We start from the raw sequence: 22,698 nt of genomic DNA, 5'->3' as shown, positions 1-22,698 counted from the left end.
GAATGCTCCAGGTTCCCAAGACCTCAAGGAACCAAGCAAGATGAATGCTCATGGGTCCGAGGACCTCTAGAAACCAAGTAAAATGAATGCTCCATGTTCCGAGGACCTCCACGAACCAAGCAAGAGGAATGCTCAAGGTTCCGAGGACCTCTTGGTACCGACCAAGATGATTTCTCAAGGTTCTGTGGACCTCTTGGTTTTGAGCATTATGAATTCTCAAGGTTTCAAGGTCCTCGAGTAACCAAGCAAGAGGAATGGTCAAATTTCGATGACCTCTAAGAATCGAGCAAGATAAACGCTGAAGGTTTCGAGGACCTCTAGGAACTCAACAAAGTGAATGCTCACGGTTCCAAGGTACTCAAGGAACTAAGCAAGAGGAATGGTCAATGATCCAAGGACCTCAAGGAATCAAGCAAGATGAATGCTCAAGGTTCCAAGGATCTTTGAGAACCAAGCAAAATGAATTCTCAAGGGTTTGAGGACCTCTAAGAACCCAGTAAAATGAATTATCCAAGTTCTGATGACCCCTAGGAATCAAGAAAAATGAATGCTCCAAGTAATGAAGACCTCAAGGAACCAAGTAAGAGGAATTCTAAAGTTGCTGATGACCTCAAGGAACCAATCAAGATGAATGCTCACCGAGGACCTCTAAGAACCAAGAAAAATGAATGCTCCAAGTATTGAAGACCTCAATAAACCAAGAGAGAGGGATGATTAAGGTTTCAAGGACCTCTAAAAACCAAGAAAGATGAATGCTCAAGGTTACGAGGACCACAAGGAATCGAGGAAGATGAATGCTCAAGGTTCTGAGGACCTCTAGGAACCATGCAAAATGAATGCTCCAGGTTTTGAGGACCTCAAGGAACCAAGAAAGAGGAATGGTGAACGTTCTGAGGACCTCTAATAACCAAGCAAGATTAATGCTCAAGGTTCTGAGGACCTGTAGGAACCATGGAAGATGAATGCTTAAAGTTCCAGGACCTCTAGGCACTAAGAAAAGACTAATGCTTAGGATTCTTAGGACCTAATGCTCATGGTTTCGAGGACCTCAAGGAACCAAGCAAGATGAATGCTCAAAGGTTTTGAGGACCTCAAGGAACTCAGAAAAATGAATGCTATAGGCACCGAGGACCTCTAGGAAACAATCAAGAGGAATGCTTAAGGTTCCGAGGACCTCTAGAAACCAGGAAAAATGAATACTCTAGGTTCCGAGGACCTCTAGGAACAAAGCAAGATGAATGCCCAAGGTTTTGAGGACCTCAAGGAACCAAGCATGATGAATGCTCAAAGGATCCGAGGACTTCTAGGAACCAAGTAAAATGAATGCTCCAGGATCTGAGGACCTCAAGGAACCAAGCAAGAGAATGATCAAGGATCTGAGGACCTCTAGAAGCCGAGCAAAATGAATGCTAAAGGTTTCGAGGACCTCTAGGAACTGAGCTAAATTAATGCTCAAGGTTTTTAAGACCTCATGGAACCAAGCAAGAGGAATTCTCAAAGTTCCGAGGACCTCTAGGAGCCAAGCAAGATGAATGCTCATGGTTCTAAGGACCTTTAGAAACAAAACAAAATGAATGCTCACGGTTTCGAGGACCTCAAGGAAAAAAAGGAAGAGGAATGCTCAAAGTTACAAGGACCTCTTGAAACTATGCAAAATGAATGCTCTAGGATCCGAGGACCTCTAGGAATCAAGCAAGATGAATTCTTAAGGTTTTGAGGATCCCAAGGAACCAAGCAAGATGAATTCTCAGAGGATTGAAGGACCTCTAATAACCAAGTAAATTGAATGCTGCAGGTTCAAAGGACCTCAAGGAACCAAGCAAAATGAGTGATCCAAGTTTTGAGGACCTCTAGGAATCTTTCAATATGAATTTAAGGACATCAAGGAACCAAGTAAGATGAATTCTAAGGGTTTCAAGGACCTCAAGGAACCTTTCAAGATGAATGCTCAAGGTTACGAGGACCTCTAAGAACCAAGCAAAATGAATGCTCAAGGTTTTGAAGACCTCAAGGAACCAATCAAAAGGAATGTTGAAGGTTCCGAGGAATTTTAGAAACCAAGCAAGATGAATGCTCAAGGTTCCAAGGACCAGTAGGAACCATGCAAGATGAATGCTTAAGTTTCTCAAGGTCTGTAGGCACTATGTAAGGACTAAAGCTTAAGGTTCTGAGGATCTCAAAGGACCAAGTAAGAGGAATTCATAAGGTTCCGAGGAACTCAAGGTACTAAGCAAAGACTAATGCCCAAGGTTCTGAGGAACTCAAAGAACCAAGCAAAAAGAATGCTCCATGTTCCGATGACCTCAAGAAACCAAGCTGATGAATGCTCAAAGTTTCTGAGGACCACAAGGAACCCAGAAAAATGAATGCTCCAGGCTCTGAGGACCTCAAGGAAACTAGCAAGAGGAATGCTCAAGGTTTTGAGGACCTATAGAAACCAAGCAAAATGAATGCTCCAAGTTCCGAGGATCTCAAGGATCCAAGCATGTAGAATGCTCAATGTTTTAGGACCTCTAGGAATCGAGCAAGATGAATGTTCAAGGTTCCAAGGAACTCTAGGAATCAAGGAAAATGAATGATCCAGGTTCTGAGGACCTCAAGGAACAAAGCAAGAGGAATGCTCAAGATTTCGAGGACCTATAGAAAAAATAGCAAGATGAATGCTCAAGATTCTGAGGACCTCTAAGAACCATGAAAATTTAATACTGGAAGTTCTAAGGACTTCAGGGAACTAAGTAAGAGGAATGTTCAAGGTAATGAGGACTTCCAAGAACCAAGGAAAATGATTGCTCAAGGTTCCAAGGAACTCTATGAACAAAGAAAGACTAATGCTCAAGGTTCCGAGGACCTCAAGGAAATAAGAAAAATGAATAATCTATGTTCTGAGGGCCTCAAGGAACCAAGCAAAAGGAATGCTCAGGGGTCCAAGGACCTCTAGGAACCATGAAGGATGAATGCTCAAGGTTTCATGGACCTCTAGGAACAAAGAAAGATGAATCCTAAGGTTCCAAGGACCTCAAGGAACCCAACAAAATGAATGCTCCAGTCTTTGAGGACCTCAAGGAACCATACAAGAGGAAATCTCATGGTTTTGAGGACCTCTAGGAACCAAGAAAACTGAATGCACTAGGTTCCCAATACCTCAAGGAACCAAGCAAGAGGAATGCTCAAGGTTATGAGGACCTCTACAAACCGAGCAAGATGAATGGTCAAGGTTCCAGGAACCATGAAAATTTAATGGTCTAGGTTCCTAGGACCTCAAAGAACTAAGCAAGATGAATGTTCAAGGTTCTGAGGAACTCTAGAAACCAAGAATAATGAATTCTCAAGGTTCCGGGGACCTCTAGGAACTAAGCAAAGACTAATGCTCAAGGTTCTGAGGACCTCTAGGAACCAAGCAAAATGAATGCCTCATGTTCTGAGGATCTCAAGGAACCAAGCAAGATGAATGCTCAAATATTCTTAGGACCTCTAGGATAAAAAAAAAAGAGAATGCTCCAGGCTTTGATGACCTCTAAAAACCAAGCAAGATAAATGCCCCAGGTTCCGAGGACTTCAAGTAACCAAGCAAGAGGAATGGTCAAGCTTCTGAGGACCTCTAGTATCCTAGCAGAATGAATGCTCTAGGTTTCGAGGACCTCAAGGTATCAATGAAGAGGATTGCTCAAGGTTTTGAGGTCCTATAGGAACCGAACAGGAAGAATGCCAAAGGTTCTGAGGACAACTAAGAACTGGGAAAAATGAATGCTCCAAGTTCTGAGGACTTCATGGGACCAAGCAAGGGGAATTCTACAGGTTCCGAGGATATCAAGGAACCGAGCAAGATGAATGCTCAAGGTTTCAAGGACCTCTAGGAAATAAGAAAAATAAATGTTCTAGGTTCTGAGGATCTCAAGTAATCAAGAAAGAGGAATGCTCAATGTTCTGAGGACCTCTATGAATGAATCAAAATGAATGCTCAAGGTTCCTAGGACCTTTAGGAACCAAGCAACATGAATAGTCCAGGTTCCGAGGAACTCTAGGAACCAAGGAAAAGGAATTCTTAAGGGTCTGAAGACCTCTAGGAACCAAGCAAGATAAATGCTCAAGGTTTCGAGGACCTCTGGGAACCAATCAAGATGAATGCTAAGGTTTTGAGAACCTCAAGGAACCCAGCAAAATGAATGCTCCAGGCTCCAAGGACCTCAAGGAACCAAGCAAGAGGAATGCTCATGGGTCTGAGGACCTTTAGGAACCAAGGAAAATGAATCCACCAGGTTCCCAGGATCTCAAGGAACCAAGCAAGAGGAATGCTCAAGGTTTTGAGGAACTCTAAGAACTAATCAAGATGAATGCTCAAGGTTCCGAGGAACTCAAGGAAACGAGCAAAATGAATGCTTTAGGATCCAAGGACCTCAGGGAACCAAGAAAGAGAAATGCTCAAGGTTCTGAGGAACTCTAGGAACCGAGCAAGATGAATGCTCAAGGTTGTAAGGACCTCTAGGAACCAAGCAAATGTAATGCTCCAGGTTCCTAGGAGCTCAACGATCCAAGCAAGAGGAATGCTCAAGGTGTAACATCCCGTATTTTGAACATTGTTAGTAGCTGGTTAGAGCCGTTGTAGAATTTTGTGAAATATTATTTTGATAAATAATATTATGTGAAATTCTGTTATTTTGTGAATTTTATAGTCGTTGTGCTAATTTGATAAATGGGTTAGGCCTATGCAAAGAAAATTGGTCTTGGACCGAGGGCCATACCCTAATAACGGAAAAATCTCGGATTAGGTAAGATGAGGAATACTATGGCATAAATATATTTGGCAACTGGGACTGTATTGTCGAGCTAGTAAATTTAAGATAAATTTATTGAGGATTTAATTCCAATCTACTTGGTTTAAGTATGGAAATTCTTGCCCGAGTATCTAAGGGAATTTTGGTCAATTTGAGTAAATTACCAAGATTATATGTTATGTGACAAAATTTATTTTTGGTCACATTTATTTTATTTTAGCTTGGAGATATTTAAAAACTATAGGGTAAAAAAAATTTGGTTAAATTTAGAGAGTGAAATTACCAAAGGCCCCTTGAGTGTATTAGAAGTGAGTTAAAAGGGGCAAGGGCATCTTAGTCATTTCCAAAGGATTAGTGAGGGTATGATGGGCTGCTAGGCTATGCCCTAGTGTACTCTATGACACCTACCCTAGGAATAGTAAGAGGCTACCTCATCCATTGGCTAAACCTCCAATCATTCCCTCTTACATATCCAATCATTATTTTTTTTAATTTCCATCTTTTTCCTTAAGAAAACAAAAAAGAACTCCCTCCATTTCTCTCCCCAAAAATAAGAGCCCTCTCTCTCTCTACCCTCCATGGCTGCCATTTTCTCTCCTCAAGCTTAGGCACTCACTCTCCATTGAAGGAAGAGAAGCTCAAGGAAGACTAGTGTACAAGTAAGTTTGAAACCTTGTCACTTTGTTTCTCTTTTTCTTCAAATCTGAAACCTTAAGGAGTGGATATGCATGCATGTGATTCTAATGGACATGCATGACATGGATCTTGTATCCTAGGGTTCAAGAGAAGTGGTTCTAGGAGGATCTCAAGATTTGAAGCTTGTTGATGATTAGTGAGAACAAAGGTAAGGATTTTAGAGTTTTGGTAATTTTCCACTCCTCTCCATCTTCTACCCTAACACTATTTTAAAAAAAATCTTCATGTGGAAACTTGGGGCTCCATTTGAGTGTATATAACACACGGAGGAAGTTTTAAAGGTTAAGGGAACCTCATCTCCAAGCTAGAACCATCTGGTAGATTTTTGGTTGGTTTTTGAGTTGTTTTTGGTTATTGATGTTAGATTTGGTTGTATAGGTTTTTTTATTGGTTTTTGAATTTTATTTTATGCTCGAGGGTTAGATTTTTTGATTTTCATGCATTCATGTGGCTAGGGTTTTGCTAGTTGTGTTTATTTTTGCTAGAATGTGTAGAAATGCATGCTGCCAAGTTTTCATTGTCTGACATCCAACGAGACAGATTGTACCCTACTACCTCTTTTTGTAGAAATAATTTGTATGGTTTCATAGTTCTAGATGATTACTTGAGTTTAGGCTTTGGAAAATCGAAAAAAGGTGTATTCAAACCTAAGTTATGAACTTTTTGGCATCTTGATGCAATCTAGAAAATTTCTTGGCAGCATGCACTGCCCGGATTGTTTTGAATATTGAACACGTTTTGCTAAGCCAAAAGCCATGAAATTTTGTAAACTTTTAGTTTGAATATGTATAAGGATCACAGAATGTTTTTAGAGGAAAATGCAAAATAGTTAAAGTGTAATGGTTTTTCAAAGTTTTCCCTAATAATCTGAAAACAAAATTTCTGGGCAGCAAAGACTGCCCAGATTGTCTTACATTTTTCAATGGGTTACTCTATCCTAAAAATTATGAAATTCTGAGAGAAAGTAAATTAGATATGATTAAAGATCCTAGTTAAATTTTAGGAAATACTAGACTACGTTGTAAGAGAAATAATTTTTCAAAGAACACTAAAAACCTGAGAAAAACTCATGGGCAGCAGGCACTGCGCATATTTCTTTAAATGGTTTAATGGGTTTTTCCTTCCCAAAAAATTATGAAACGTGAGAAATTTTTTAAGATAGGTATTAAGGCCCTGGTAAAATTTTAGAATAAAGTAGGTCACAATTTAAGAGAAGTAATTTTTCTAAATTACCTAAAAATGGGGAAAAATAGTAATTTCAAACCTTAACAAAAAACGAGTTTTGGAAGGTTAGTTCTCCTAAAATAAATTGAATTTTTAATGTGAGCTTTCACCTAGTTCCCATAATTAGGACACATAATACGTGAATATAATTTAAAGGGTTGTGGTTAGAGAACCTAACATTGAATATGAGCTTAAAAGCTGGATTTTTATCACGTTAACATGAATAGTGAAAAAGTTAGGTTCGGAATTGGAAATGATGTTGTTTTAAAAAATAGCTAATGTTTTGGATATCTAACAATTCCCAAATTAGTTTAAGGTTATTGAGAATTAATTTTTACCATTTTCTAAACACGGTGTCAAATTTCTGTTTCTTTTCGAAAATGACGTAATAGAGATCATAAGTTATGGATTAAAGATGGTAAGAAAGGGAGTTAGGTTTTATAAAACAGTAAATCGAAAAGTATTATCGTTAACGGATAATAAATTATAAAAGTTCGAAACGCGGTATTTTTGGGTAAATAATGGAAAATGGTAAACTTCGTACTTGAGTAGAAAGTGGGTGGTTTTCTAAGATTAAGAGTCGTTTAAAACTCCTTTTATAAGTAACCAAAATACGTGTAATACGATTGAGAGAGTCTTCTAGAGATAGAATATTAAAATGCACAGCACAGAGAGCATGTTGCGATAAGGACGATTTTTCTCAGAAAACCGTAAATAGATTTAAAGTGGAATCTGGTCTTATACACTGTAAAGTGTATAAGAGATATGTCAGTATAGAGGCTCTAAGGGAACTTTATTGAACGTAGCTATCATAGAATATTAGCTATATGAGTATGCCATAGTTTAATCCGAGTACACTATATTAATTACAGTAATCACAAAAAGGGAAAATGAATAGCGGTGTTAAAGATTTAGATAGGAGCTAAGGACGCCAAGTAAGTTAACCTTTCTCTTTCTTGGCTACAACATGAATATACTAGTGTGTGCTTGTAGTAGTAGATTACACTAGTTTTATTTGGGTCATTAAGATCAGAATACGCTTAATGCCTACCTTTGCAATGCTTATGCATTTTGTGGTTTAATGGTAAGTGAGTTCGGGTCGAAGCCAAAACCTTATTATAATTATAGTCCGGGTTAGAGCCAGGACATGGTGAAATTATAGTCCGGGTTGGAGCCAGGACATGGTGAAATTATAGTATGGGTTGGAGCCAGGATACAGTAAAATTTTAGTCCGGGTTGGAGCCAAGACATGGTAAGATAAAGTCCAGGTTGGAGCCAGGACATGGTAATATAGTCCAGGTTGGAGCCAGGACGCTAAGAGTGAATCCGGGTTGGAGTTAAGATCCTTTGTGTTTGTTTGAATTGATTTAAATTGTATAATTATATATCTTGAATGTTCTGGGATTTTTCATAGTGCATGTTGATAAGATATGTATGAAATCGACTGTTGGACGCAACCAATGTGCTTGATTTCTATATGGATATTAGTAAGAATTGTATGATAGGATTGGAATTTTATCCAATACCTTAGTGATCGGTAGTGATATCTACCTTATGGAAACTCATTATTGGGTTTAGTATATTTGTGTGCAAGGCTATTCTTACTAAGAGTTTTCGCTTACCTAGTTGTTTCATGTTGTAGGTAAGTGGAATAGCAAAGTGGAGCAGTGAGCGCCAAAGTCTGCTTGTGGATATGTACATGTGGCCCGACCTGGGGAGGTTTTTGATGGAACACCATTTTGAAAAGAAACGTTGGGAGTGTGTAATTTCTTTTATGACATTTATTTTGCTTTAACTCTGAAAAAGAGAAGTTGTAATTTCGTTTGCTAAAACTACAAGTGTGCGCACACGATCTTTGTAAAACTTTTTCTATGTGGATTTCAGTACAATGAATTAAAGTAAAAGTTTAGATTTCCGCATGTTTTGTTCTTGTATGTTTTGAGGGTCACCACACAAGGTACCAAGGACCTATTGCAACCAAACAAAAGGAATGCACAAGGTTCTGAGGAACTCTAGAAACCAAGCAAAATGAATGCTCAAGGTTCCGAGGACCTCTAGGAACTAAGCAAAGACTAATGCTCAAGGTTCTGAAGACCTCAAGGAACCAAGCAAGAGTAATGCTCAAGATTTTGAGGACCTCTAGAAACAATGCAGGAGGAATGCTCAAGTTTCCAAGGACTTCTAGGAACAAAGCAAGATGAATGCGCAAGGTTCCGATGACTTCTAGGAACTAAAAAAAGACTAATTCTCAAGTTTCCAAGTTCATCAAGGAACCAAGAAAAATGAATGCTCCAGGTTCTGAGGAACACAAGGAACAAAGCAAAGACTAATGCTCAAGGTTCCGAGGACCACATGGAACCAAGCAAAATGAATGCTCCAGGTTCCGAGGAATTCAAGGAAACAAGCAAGATGAATGCTAAAAGATCCAAAGTACCCATACGAACCACGCAAGATGAATGTTTATAGTTCCTAGGACCCCTATAAACTAAGCAAAGACTAATGCTCAAGGTTCTGAGGAACTTAAGGAGCCAAGCATAATGAATGATTAAGGTTTTGAGGACATGAAGGAACCAAGGAAGATGAATTCTCCAGGTTTTGAGGACATAAAGGAACAAAGCAAGATGAATACTCAAGGTTTTGAGGACCTCGAGGAACAAAGCAAAATGAACGCTCCAATAACTGAGGACCTCAAGGAACCAAGCAAGATGAATGCTCAAATGTTCTGAGGACCTCTAAGAACCAATCAAAATGAATGCTCCAGGTTCCGAGGACCTTTAGGAACGAAGCAAGATAATTTCTCAAGGTTCCAAGGACCTCAAGGAACCAAGCAAGAGGAATGCTCAAGCTTTCGACGACCTCTAGGAACCAAGCAAAATGAATTATCCAAGTTCCATGAATCACAAGGAACCAAGCAAGATGAATGCTAATGGTTCGAGGACCGCTAAGAACCGAGAAAGAATAATGCTAAAGGTTTTGAGGATCTCTACAAACTGAGCAATATAAATGCTCCAAGTTCCAAGGACCTAAAGGAACCATGAAAGAAGAATTCTCATGGTTCCGAGGACCGCAAGGAACCAAGCAAGACGAATGTTCAAGGTTTTGAGGACCTCTAGGAACTAAATAAAATTAATGCTCTAGGTTCTGTGGACCTCAAGGAATCAAGAAATAGGAATGCTCAAGGTTCCAAGGACCTCTTGGTACCGAGCAAGATTAATGCTCAAGGTTTCGAAGGCCCTTAGGAACCAAGCAAAAGGAATTCTGAAGGTTCTGAGGACCTCTAGGAACCGAGAAAAACCAATGCTCCAAGTTTTGAGGAACTTTAGGAATTAAGCAAGAGGAATGCTCAAGGTTCCGACGACCTCTGGGAACCAAGCAAGATGAATTCTCAGTGTTTCGAGGACCTCAAGAAACCCATCAAAATGAATGATCCAGTCATCGAGGACCTCAAGGAACCTAGCAAGAGGAAAGCTTAGGGTTCCAAGGACCTCTAGGAACCAAGCAAGATGAATGCTCATGGTTCTGAGGAACTCTGGGAAGCAAGCAAGGTGAATGCTCAAGGTGTTAAGGACCTCTACGCATCAAGAAAATACTAATGCTCAAGTTCGAGGACCTCAAGGAACCAAGAAAAATGAATGCTCCAGGTGTCGAGGACCTCCAGGAACTAAGCAAAGACTAATGCACATGGTTCTGAGGAGCTGAAGGTACCAAGCTAAATGAATGCTCCAGGTTTCAAGTTCTCAAGGAATCAAGCAAGATGAATTCTCAAAAGTTTCAAGGACCTTTAGGATCCCAGCAAAATGAATGCTCCAGGTTCTGAGGACCTCAAAGAACCAAGAATGAAGAATGCTTGAGGTTTCGAGGACCTTTAGGAACAAAGAAAAATGAATGCTCTAGGTTTTGAGGACCTCAAGGAACCAAGCAAAATGAATGCTCCAATTTCCGAGGGCCACAAGAAAACAAGCAAGATGAATACTCAAAACTTTCGAGGACCTTTAGGAACCAAGAAAAATGAATGCTCCAGGTTTATAGGATTTCTAGGATCCAAGAAAAAGCAATGCTCAACATTTCGAGGACCGCTAGGAACCGAGCAAGATGAATGTTCATGTTTTCGAGGACCTCTGGGAACTGAGCAAAATGAATGCTTCCGGTACGAAGGACCTCACGAGCCCAAGCAAGAGAAATTCTCAAGGTTTTGAGGACCTCGAGGAACTAAGTAAAATGAATGCTCCAATTTCTGAGGATCTCAAAGAACCAATCACGATGAAAGCTCAAATGTTTCGAGGACCTTTAGGAACCAAGAAAAATGAATGGTCCAGGTTTCGAGGATCTCAAGGATTCAAGCAAGAGGTATGCTCAAGGTTTCGAGGACTTCTAGGAACCGAGCAAAATGGATGCTCAATGTTTTGAGGACCTTAAGGAACAAAGAAAATTTATTTCTCCAGATTCCAAAAACCTCAAGGTTTGAAGCCAGAGGAATGCTCTAGGTTCTGAGGACCTTGAGGAACCAAGCAAAATTAATGTTCCAAGTTTTGATGACCTCTAGGAACCAAGAAAGATGAATTCCCATGGTTTCGAGCACCTCAAAGAAAAAATCAAGTGGAACAAGCAAAACGAATGCTTAAGTTTCAAATGAACTCTAGGAACCAAGCAAAATTAATGCTCAAGGTTTTGAGGATCTCAAGGAACCAAGAAAGATGAATGCTCAAGGTTCTGAGGAACTCTAGGAACCATGCAAGATGAATGATCAAGGTTCTGAGGACATCTAGGAAATAAAAATAGACTAGTGCTCAAGGTTCCGAGGACCTCAAGGAACCAAGCAAAATGAATGCACCAGGTACTGAGGAACATAAGGAACTAAGCAAAAAATATTGCTCAAGTTTCTGAGGGCCTCTAGGAACCAAGCAAGATGAATGATCAAGGTTCTGAGGACCTCTAGGAAACAAGCAAGATTAATGCTTAAGGTTTCGAGGACCTCTAGGCACTAAGCAAAGTCTATTGCTCAAGGTTATGAGGACCTCAAGGAACTAAGCTAATAATATTTCCCAAGGAATCGAGGACCTCAGGGAACCAAGAAAAATAAATACTCCAGGTTCCGAGGACTCAAGGAAACATGAAGGATTCAAGCTCAATGGTTATGAGGACCTCTAGAAACCAAGCAAAAATATCGCTCAAGGTTCTAATGACCTCTAGGAACCAAGAAAAATGAATTCTCAAGATTCCGAGTACCTCAAAGTAACAAGCAAGAGGAATTCTCATGGTTCCGTGACCTCTAAGAACCAAGCAAAATGAATGCTAAAGTTTCCTAGGAACTCTAGGAACCAAGATAGATGAATGTTCAAGCATCTGAGGACCCTTACAAACTAAGCAAGGACTAATGCTCAAGGTTATGAGGACCTCAAGGAACCAAGCAAGTGGAATGCTCATGGTTCCGAGGACCCCCAGGAACCAAGAAAGATGAATGCTCAAGGTTGAGAGGACCGTTAGGAAATAAACATAGACTTATGCTCAAGATTCCGAAGACCCCAAGGAACACAAAAAAATGAATGTTCTGGGTTTCGAGAACTCAAGTAACTAAGATAAACTATTGCTCAAGGTTCTGAGGACCTCTTGGAACCAAGCAAGATGAATGCTCAAGGTTCTGAGGAACTATAGGAACCAAGCAAGATGAATGATCAAGGTTCTGAGGACCTCTAAGCACTAAGCAAAGACAATAGCTCAAGTTTCTGAGGACCTCAATGGACTAAGCAAATACTAATGCTCAAGGTTCCTAAGACCTCAAAGAACCAAGAAAAATAAATATTCCAGGTTCTGAGGACTGAAGGAAATAATAAAGATTAATGCTTAGTGGTTATGAGGACCTCTTGGAACCCAGCAAAATGAATGTTCAAGGATCTAAGGACCTCAAGGAACCAAGCAAGAGGAATGCTAAAGGATCCGAGGACCTCTAGGATTCAAGCAAAATGAATGGTCCAGGTTTCAAGGAACTCGAGGAACCAAGAAAAATGAACACTCCTAGTTCTGTGGACTTCAAGGAACCAAGCAAGATAAATGCTCAAATGTTTTGAGGACCTATAGGAACCAAGCAAAATGGATGCTCCAGGTTCCAAAGACCTCTAGGAACCAAGCAAGATGAATGCTCAAGGTTCCAAGGACATCAAGGAACCAAGCAAGAGGAATGCTCAAACTTCCGAGGACCTTTAGGATCCTAGAAAATGAATGCTCCAGGTTCTGAAGACCTCAAGGTACAATGCAAGTGTTGCGAAAATTTAAAGCTACGCAAGTATATGTACTTGCTTTTGTAGTTTATTTCGGTAAGACCGATATCATTCCCACGGAGACTGATTATCAAGTACCAATAGCCTATTTTATTTTCTATTTGGTAATCAAAATTGGAATTTTTAAAACTAAAAATAATAAATAACAAAATTAAATGAAGAACAATAATCTTGCAGTAAAATTGATTCAAATATATATATATGAGGAATTAGGGATTCTAATCTCCTCTACTAATCACTTTATTATTCATTAATGCAATCACAAAAATAATTCTTCTCATTAAGATGAAAGACATGAAAAAGTTTTAAATATTTAGGTTAAGAAAATAAAAACTCGACCTAATGCAAATTCTCTATATTTCTATGAGAAATTTAAACAATAAGAAGCAATGAACTCAGCCCAAAATCACATAGAAAAATTCGATACTCTCGTTCTAAATTGAAATCTATGTCTATTCAATTTTAGCATATCCAAATCTCACTTCTCAGATTTTGATTCAAATTCATAAATAGCATGTAAATGGTGCGCAATCAATCACATACACAATAAACACAAATTGAATAGATCTTAGATGAAGAAGAAATAGAAAACTTGCATTAATTCATAATAAAGCTTCAAGAGATTCAATTAAAAACCCCTAAATAGAATTTATTTCATGTTTATCACTAAGAAATCCATAAACATGAAATTAACATAAACTAAAAATAAAAAGAGAAGAAAAGAACTCTAAAATGATAAATCCAATCTTCCTCCAAAGCACTCCTAAAACTCTTCTCCCAGTCTAGATCTGCAAAAAGTGCCTCCTTTTCTCTCCTTAATCGTATTTTAAACCTAATTAGCATTTTTTTAAACATGAAATGACCAAAACACCCTTCATTAAAAATCTGTGATGTTCACATTTCTAGACATATCCTGCGGTCGCAGGAATGCCCTAGAAATGTCAAAACTCTTATGGGATTGCGGCCGCAAGACACCCTTCATGCGGTCGCAGAAAGTGCTCCGAAACACAGTTTTCCACCAATTTTTGTCCTTTTGTCAGTTTTTCCACCATGTTTCCACACCTAAGTCACCTAAGCCCTTTGACACCTGAAAACACACAAAACACAAGCGTAAAATAGAACAAAACTAAACTAAACACCTAATACTTTATTTGAAAAACACATAGATAAACGAGTCTAAAACTCGTTTATCAAACTTCCCTAAACTTAACATTTGCTCGTCCTCGAGCGAAGAAAACAAGACTCAAGGTAAACTAAACAAATAAATACAGACACTAAATAAATGAATTAAGACAACCACAATTTTTAAGCCTCAAAATTAATGAATAACAAGCTTATATAATTTTCAAAAAATAACTGACAAGTAGTCCAGATTTTCAATCCAACCACCTCTTCAATTTACCGTAACCCATTGATCATTTTTGTCTACTCAACCATGAACAGTAAATAACACACATTTAAAATGATTTACACATGTTGAATTCTCACCATTAATCCATCAAATCTCATATTTCCATATGCTTGCTAACTTATTATTCTCCACTAATATAAATCAATGCATGTTCAGGAATCAAAAGGTCTTTTAAAGCTTGTATTGAGAGGCTTAGGTAACGGTGGATAAGATAGTCTTTTAGGCTCATACCATAAGCATATAATCCAAACAAACCACACTTGCTATTCACATCATAGTCCAACACAACCGTAAATTTCCCTTTATTTTCCAAGATTGAGAAAAATTCACACTAGATATTTCCTTTTTTTTATTTATTTTTATTTTATTTAACTACACTTCCCCAAACTTATGTTTTTCAATGTGAGCAAACATAAGAAGTGTAGTTTATTTTTAATCTCAATTTTTTTTCAATTTTTTCTCTCAATCTTTTCCTTTTATTTTTCTATTGTCACAACCAAATCACAAGATAACACCCAGTACAAATCAATCCCCATTTATATATTTATATGCTTATGGTATAAATCAAGGGAATGGAAAATAATAACGTGTTCAATTAGGCTCAAAATAAGTGTTTAACAATAAAAAGTTATTCTTTTAGGCTCAAAAAGGGTAACTAGGGATAAATTAATTAAGGTTGGCTTGAAAGGTTCAAACGTTCCAACAACAAAAAACTGCCTAAATCATTTTCCTAAACAAGTATTGTTTATGATTTCGCCTCAAATAGTAAGCAAGCAATTTCTATAATTTTTCATACATTCTTTCCACATTCAAAATTCAACAAGTGTAAATACATTTAAATGCAAGAATTTACCAATCATGATCAATTATTCAGTTTTATAATTAATTAAAGTAACCCAAAGAAGTGGTCAAACCAAGCACACAGATTGTTTTTTACAATCAAATATATTTTTCTTGAATTATATTACAAGTCATTCACGTATTTTCATTGGCTAATCATTGTAATCTTGATTCGACAGACTCTACAGATACCCTAACACGAAACATAATTAACACACAAAACCAAACACAATTTAACAAAATACCAAACTAAATAATAACTTGACTCAACTAACTTATCACAAATAACTAAAATAAATCCCCCTTACCCAAACTTACCAAAAACATTGTCCCCGATGTTTAAATAAAAGCTAAGGAAAGGAAACTTACCTGACTCGACTCACGATGAAGGACCGGCCTCTTCATCCCCCTTAGGTGGAGGATACCCAAAGTTTGGTGGTTATGGATATGGTGGAAATCCACTAGTGTCAATGCCAAAATGAGTAGCAAAGGCTTGGTTGTAAGAATATTGATTCTACACCACATTGACACTCCATAAGTGGTGCTGCTGGAACTGAGACACCAAAGTGGCCATCCTTTGGTTGACGTTCTGAGTTCTTTGCGGTGGACGAGCAGAATATCTGGAGGTAACTGCACTAGGAGCAGCTGAAAAAGTTATCACATTGTTAATCTTGACCAAATCATAAACTAGAGGGGGCAATTTCTTCTCTAATTCAATAATGGGGACCCCTGCTTTCAAACATAAACTGATGATAAGGCTAGGAAAATATAGCCCGACATAACCAGTGACACAACACTCATTCAAATTGGCAGCAATAATATTGCTGACATCTATGGATTTCCCATGTAGGACAGCATAGAGCAAGACCGCCTTACTAGGAGTGACAATGGTAAACGCTTCGGTGGGTGTCAAATTTGAACAGATAAAATACAGCCACATTCTTTTCTCACTCGTCAAAAAATTGAAGGGAAACCCAACTTTGTGAGTGCCATTAAAGGTCCATTCAGTTCCAAGCGGGGTTAAAGCTTGCAGGATAGTGTCCCAAGTGCTCTCCCCACATAGTTTGTTTTGTAATTCCCTATACTCATCAGTTTCTAGGGTAGACAATTTGAAAATTTTGTTTATATCACTTCTGTTAAATTTCACAATTTTTCCCCTAACAGTGGCTTCCCAGCATTAGCATAAAATTCTCAAACTACAGGGATGATATCAAAAATTGGAGGAGCACAGAAAACCTCCCACTTATTGGCTCTAATCACAGACTTATACTCTTCATGGACATTAAACTCATCTTTCCAATTGGTGGCAAACCCTCTCTCCCTAATAAAGCTATGCTCCTTATCTTGAATGTACCTAGAATTAGCCATTGGTTGACAAACCTAGGCACATCCTAAAAATTTAGGTCTTCCTCATTCTCTATGGTTGGGGGTGGTGGTTGTTGTTTTTTCGTTTTTCCAATTTTAGTTCTTTTTCTACTAGTGGACATTATTACACAATAACCAAAACTACTCAAAAGAATGCACACACCACCAACAATTCACTAAAGAGCACCACTTCAAAAGTTATAATCAATGTTCAATTTATAATTTGCCATAATCAAAACAAGCACAAGAACAATGATCAATCCCTTCAACATGCAAAATCCCCAAATGTATAGCTTATAATAGGAAAATGGCAAAATTCTCCAAATAAATTGATGACCCAATGAAATTGAACATAAAAATAAGCATCTATAATTCTCAATTTAACCAATGTCACTTTAATTTCACAAAATCATCTAAAAAAAATTTGGACCCAAAATTAGGTCAAAATTTCCCAATTTCAAGATCAAGCAAACTCAACACAAATGCACATCCATCAACATTCAATACAATTGGTTCAAAGATAGCTTAAGAATCTAGAAATAACATATATTTATCAAACACCGCACACAAGTTTTGGATTCACTAGTTTATTATGAAAATTTTCTCAAGAATACAATGTAGAATTGAAGAGGAAAAAGATGAAGGAGACTTACAATGGTAGATGATGATGATGGAAAGTTGACAATGATTAAAAGAGAAATAAACTTACAAAACCTTGGAGTTATATGGCCTCTTGAAAAAAATTTGGAGAGAAGAAGAATGAGAGAAAATGAAATGAGGGGATGAAGAAAAGAGGAAAGTGAGAAAATGAGAGGGAGAAGAAAGAGAGAGGCTAAAAAGAAGAATTTTCAAAAACAATTATTTTATTTATTTTTAAAAAAAAAAGTGATCTTGCGACCTCAGCAAGTGGTTCCTGCGGTCGCAAGATTCCCCCCATATTGTGTGGACCTCTGGACCTGCGGCTGCAGAAAGTGATTCTTGCGGTCGCAGGACTGCTCTACAAACCACAACTTGTTCAATATATATATTACGTATTTCATGATGACAGAATCCACAGTATTTACAAGAAAATTAATTTAAAAATAAATCAAAAACTCATAAAAAATAAATAAATAATAATTGTCTCAACTAAAATAGCTTAAAAACTTAAATGAACTTGGGATGCTTCCCAATGGCGTTTTCGTTAACGTCATTTAGTCGGACGATGAACTCCTCATCAAAGAGGCTTCAACATAATAATGGACTTGGCTTGATCAATGGGACCACCCAAGTATGGCTTCACTCATTGACCGTTCACCTTGAATGTTTCATTATTTCAATTTTTCAACTCCAACGACCCATAAGGAAACACCGTGACTACGATGTACGGACCTGACCATCTCGATTTCAATTTTCCTGGTAAGAGTTTCAACCTGGAATTAAACAATAATACCTGCTGACCAAGTTGAAATTCTTTGCGAGACAAGTTCTTGTCATGCCATCTCTTGGTGTGTTCCTTATAAATCTTAGCATTCTCATAGGCTTCATTCCTAAACTCATCAAGTTCATTCAATTGCATTAGCCTATTCTTCTCAGCTGAATTCAAATCCATATTAAATCTTCTCATTCCCCAATATGCTCGATGTTCTAATTCCACTAGTAAATGGCAAGCCATACCAAAAACCAACCTATAAGGTGATATTCCAATAGGGCTCTTAAATGCCATTCTATAAGCCTATAAAGAATCATCAAGTTTTTTAGACCAATCCTTTCTTGAGCTATAGATGGTCTTTTCAAGAATACTCTTGACCTCCCTATTAGAAATTTCTGCTTAACCATTGGACTGTGGATGAAAGGACAACGTAGTTCTATGTCGTACTCTATACCGAGCAAGCAAAGCATCAAACCATTTATTACAAAAATGACTCCCTTCATCGCTTAAGATAGCTCAAGGGGTTCCAAACCGAGTAAAAATATTCTTATGCAAAAAATTTAGAACCACTTTACCATCATTCATAGGGGTTGCTGCTGCTTCCACCCATTTAGACACATAATCCACAGTGAGCAATATATACTTGTTATTGTGGGATGATGGAAAGGGTCCCATGAAATCAATCCCCCACACGTGGAACAACTCAAGTTCTAGAATAACATTCAGCGATATCTCATCTCTTCGTGATATGTTATCGGTGCGTTGACATCTATCACAAGACTTAACAAAAGTATTTGCATCTTTAAATAAAGTAGGCCAAAAGAAACCACATTGCAATACCTTTGTTGCTGTCCTGGTAGCACCAAAAGGACCCCCACAATGGAGAGTGTGACAGTGGTTGAGAATAGAGATCATTTCATCTTCTGGTACACAATGACGAATTATTTTTTCAGCGCAATGTTTATAGAGGATGAGCTCCTCCCAATAATAATGTTTGATCTTAGAGTATAATTTCTTAAACTGTGCTCTAGACATATCAGGAGGCACAACCTTTGCCACTAGGAAATTGACATAATATGCATACCATGGTGCTTTAGCTTTGTCACTCAACCTCGAACAATTGCTCATCGGGAAAATAATCATTGATTTGCACATTCTTGGTAATTTGATCTTCCTCAACTTCCAGCCTAGACAAATGATCCGCCACAAGATTCTGGGTACCCTTTTTATCTCGTATTTCCATATCAAATTCTTGGAGTAATAAGACCCACTGAATGAGACGGGGTTTAGCATCCTTCTTTGTCATGAGATATTTAACAGCGGAGCAGTCCATGTACACAATCACCTTATTGCCAATTAAATACGGACGGAACTTATCGAAAGCATGGACTATGGCTAGAAGTTCTTTTTCTGTTGTTGCATAATTTAGTTGAGCATCATTCAAAGTTTGACTAGCATAGTATATTGTTTGAAATGCCTTGTCCACTCGCTGCCCAAGAATTGCTCCAACCGCATAATCACTAGCGTCACACATAAGCTCGAATGGAAGGTCCCAATTAGGTGCACACACTATAGGCGCTGAAATTAGATTCTCCTTGAGAGTCTTGAAAGCAGTCAAACACTATGCATTAAAATCAAAAGGGACCCCATTCATTAGCAAGGTGGACAGCGACTTTGAGACCTTGGAGAAATCTTTAATAAATCTCTGATAAAACCCTCCATGGCCCAAGAAACTCCTCACTCCTTTAACTGAAATTGGAGGTGGCAAATTCTCTATAGTAGAAATCTTGGCCTGATCTACTTCAATGCCCTCACTAGAAATTTTGTGTCCCAAGACAATCCCTTCTCTCACCATAAAGTGGCACTTCTCCCAATTAAGTACCAAATTTGATTCTTCACAACGTATAAGAATCACTTCTAAGTGATCCAAGCATTCATCAAAATCAGACCCAAACACTGAGAAGTCATCCATAAAAATTTCAATATTTTGATATACCATGTCAGAGAAAATAGCCATCATGCACCTTTGAAAAGTTGTTGGTGCATTACAAAACCGAAAGGCATCCTTCAGAAAGCAAAAGTACCATATGGGCAGGTGAATGTTGTCTTCTCTTGATCCTCCGGAGCAATGGCAATTTGATTTTAACCTGAATACCCATCTAGGAAACAATAGTAACTGTGGCCCACAAGCCTATCAAGCATCTGATCCACGAATGGCAGTGGGAAATGGTTCTTCCTCGTCACCTTATTCAGCTTGCGATAGTCAATACAATTCCTCCCTCCCATCACAGTACGAGTAGGGATGAGTTCATTGTTCCCATTTTTTACCACAGGCATTCCTGCCTTTTTAGGCACCACTTGAATAGGCTCACCCAAGCACTGTCTGAAATAAGATAGACCACACTAGCATCCAACTAATTAAGTACTTGCTTCCGAACAACATCCTTCATAGAGGGATTTAGCCTTCATTGAGCTTCAATAGAGGGTTTGCTATCTTCTTCCATAAGAATTATGTGCATAACCGTTGAAGGGCTAATTCCTTGAATATTAGCCAAAGTCCACCCAATAGCACGTTTATGAGCCCTCAAAACCCTCAAAAGTTTTTCTTCTTCACCTTTGGACAACGATGAAGAGATAATTACAGGAAACATTTCTTTCTCCCCCAAGTAAACATAGCAAAGATGCTCTGGTAAAGACTTCAACTCAAGGACTGGTGGCTTCTCAATAGATGGTATGGGGCATCAGGTCCTTGCCCCAATTCTTCAAATTTCTTTTTGTAATATGGACCATAAGAATTGATCCATTTCACATACTCATGAGTCTCCCAATCCTCCTCTTCATTATCCTCACCCAAAGCCAAAGCTAACTCAAGAGGATCATTAGTTATCCTCTTTTTTGAAACCACCTCATCAATCACATCAACATTAAAGCAACTATCACTTGCTCTTGGATAAGACATAGCCTTAAATACATTAAAGACCACTTCTTCCCCTTGAACTCTCAACCTTAACTCACCCTTTTGCACATCAATGAGAGATTTCCCAGTAGCCTAGAATGGTCTCCCAAGAATAATAGGAACTATTGTATCCTCCTCCATGTCTAGAACAATGAAATTCGCTGGAAAAATAAACTTGTCTACCTTGACTAGCACATCTTCAATAGCTCCCCTTAGGTGCTTGATTGATCGATCCGCGAGCAGAAGAGTAATAGTAGTAGGCTTTGCCTCAACAAGACCAAGCTTCCAAAATACAGATAGAGGCATGAGATTGATACTTGCTCCAAGATCACAAAAAGCATGTTTGCATTCAAATTTCCCTATATTACAAGGGATAGTAAAACACCCTGGATCTTGAAGCTTTTGTGGAAGCTTCCTTTGGAGAATTGCACTGCACTCTTCAGTAAGAGTCACTGTCTCAAAGTCTTCCAACCTCAATTTCTTCGATAAAATATCTATCATAAATTTTACATAACTCGGCATTTGGTTGCAAGGCCTTCAGTAACCTTTTCCTCCACTTGGGGCTCAACTATTTCACAACTCCCCTCTTCTTCTGTCTTCTTTTCTTGAGTCTCCTTTAGAGAAGGACACTCAATTTCTTTCCCACTCCTCAATATGATAGCTTGACACTGCTCCTTAGGATTTAGTATAGTATTTCTAGGAAAATTCCCTTGAAGCCTAGTATTCAACATATTGGCCAGTTGCCCCACTTGCATCTCCAAATTTCTGATGGAGGATCTAGTCTCAGTCATAAACTGAGTTTGAGTGCTGGTGAAAGTCAATAGGGCAGCCTGCAATTCACTAGGCTATTCTGTAGGAGCTGGTGGCCTAGGTTGCTGAGAGGTTGATGCTTATGGTGGAGCTTGAGTCATAAGTTGCTGATACTGTGGTTGAAATGGTTGTTGTTGGCCTTGATTATTTCTCCAGGAAAAGTTAGGATGGTTTCTCCACCCCAGATTAAATTAGTTGGAGTAGGGGTTGTTGTAGGGCCTCTAAAAGTTACCCACTGCCTGGACTTGAGCTTGATCTAATGGCACATTGTTGGGATCTAAAACAGCTTGGCACTGGTCAAAAGGATGAGGCCCCCCACATAATTCACACATTACTTGGGCTTGCACAATCTGGGCAGACATGGTATTTTGTTGCAACTGCTTAGTTAGAGACGCAACTTGAGCAGTTAAGGCTGTGATTGCATCTAGTTCATGAAGCCCTGCAACCTTTTTATTATTGCTTGATTGTTCACTTGGCCATTGGTAATTATTAGTGGTCATTTCCTATAATATTTCATTAGCTTCATTAGAACTTTTGCTCATAAATGCTCCTCCCGCTGCTACATCAATGATTTTGCAGGTGGTACTGCACAAACCATTGTAGAAGTTGTGGACCAACATCCACTTCTCAATACCGCTGCGAGGACTTTTTTTGATCAAGTCCTTGAACCTCTCCCAAGCATCATACAAAGATTCTCCCTCAAGTTGAGAGAAGTTATTGATCTCCCCTCTCAGTTTAGCAGCCTTGGCAGGTGGAAAGAACTTTGCTAAGAACTTCTGAGCTAGAGCATCCCAAGTGGTGATAGTATTGGCCTCAAGTGAATTCATCCAAATTTTTGCTCACTCCCATAGTGAGAATGGTAACAAGCATAATCTAATGGCATCATCACTCAACCCATTCATCTTGAAGGTGGCACACAACTCCAGGAAATTTCCTAT

General features: G+C 38.5%; 1 non-coding gene across 1 annotated transcript; it reads left to right on the top strand.

The window, feature by feature from the left end:
* The first annotated feature begins 22,390 nt into the window (after window positions 1-22,390).
* LOC133813683 (small nucleolar RNA R71) lies at window positions 22,391-22,497 on the top strand. Its single transcript, XR_009884688.1, has one exon. It is a non-coding gene; the product is annotated as a small nucleolar RNA R71 (small nucleolar RNA).
* The last annotated feature ends 201 nt before the right edge of the window (window positions 22,498-22,698 follow it).

This window comes from Humulus lupulus, chromosome 1 (assembly GCF_963169125.1).
Source record: "Humulus lupulus chromosome 1, drHumLupu1.1, whole genome shotgun sequence".
Taxonomy (NCBI): Eukaryota; Viridiplantae; Streptophyta; class Magnoliopsida; order Rosales; family Cannabaceae; genus Humulus; species Humulus lupulus.
Note: the sequence above shows the minus strand (reverse complement) of the source record. Positions and strands in the feature narration are given on the sequence as shown.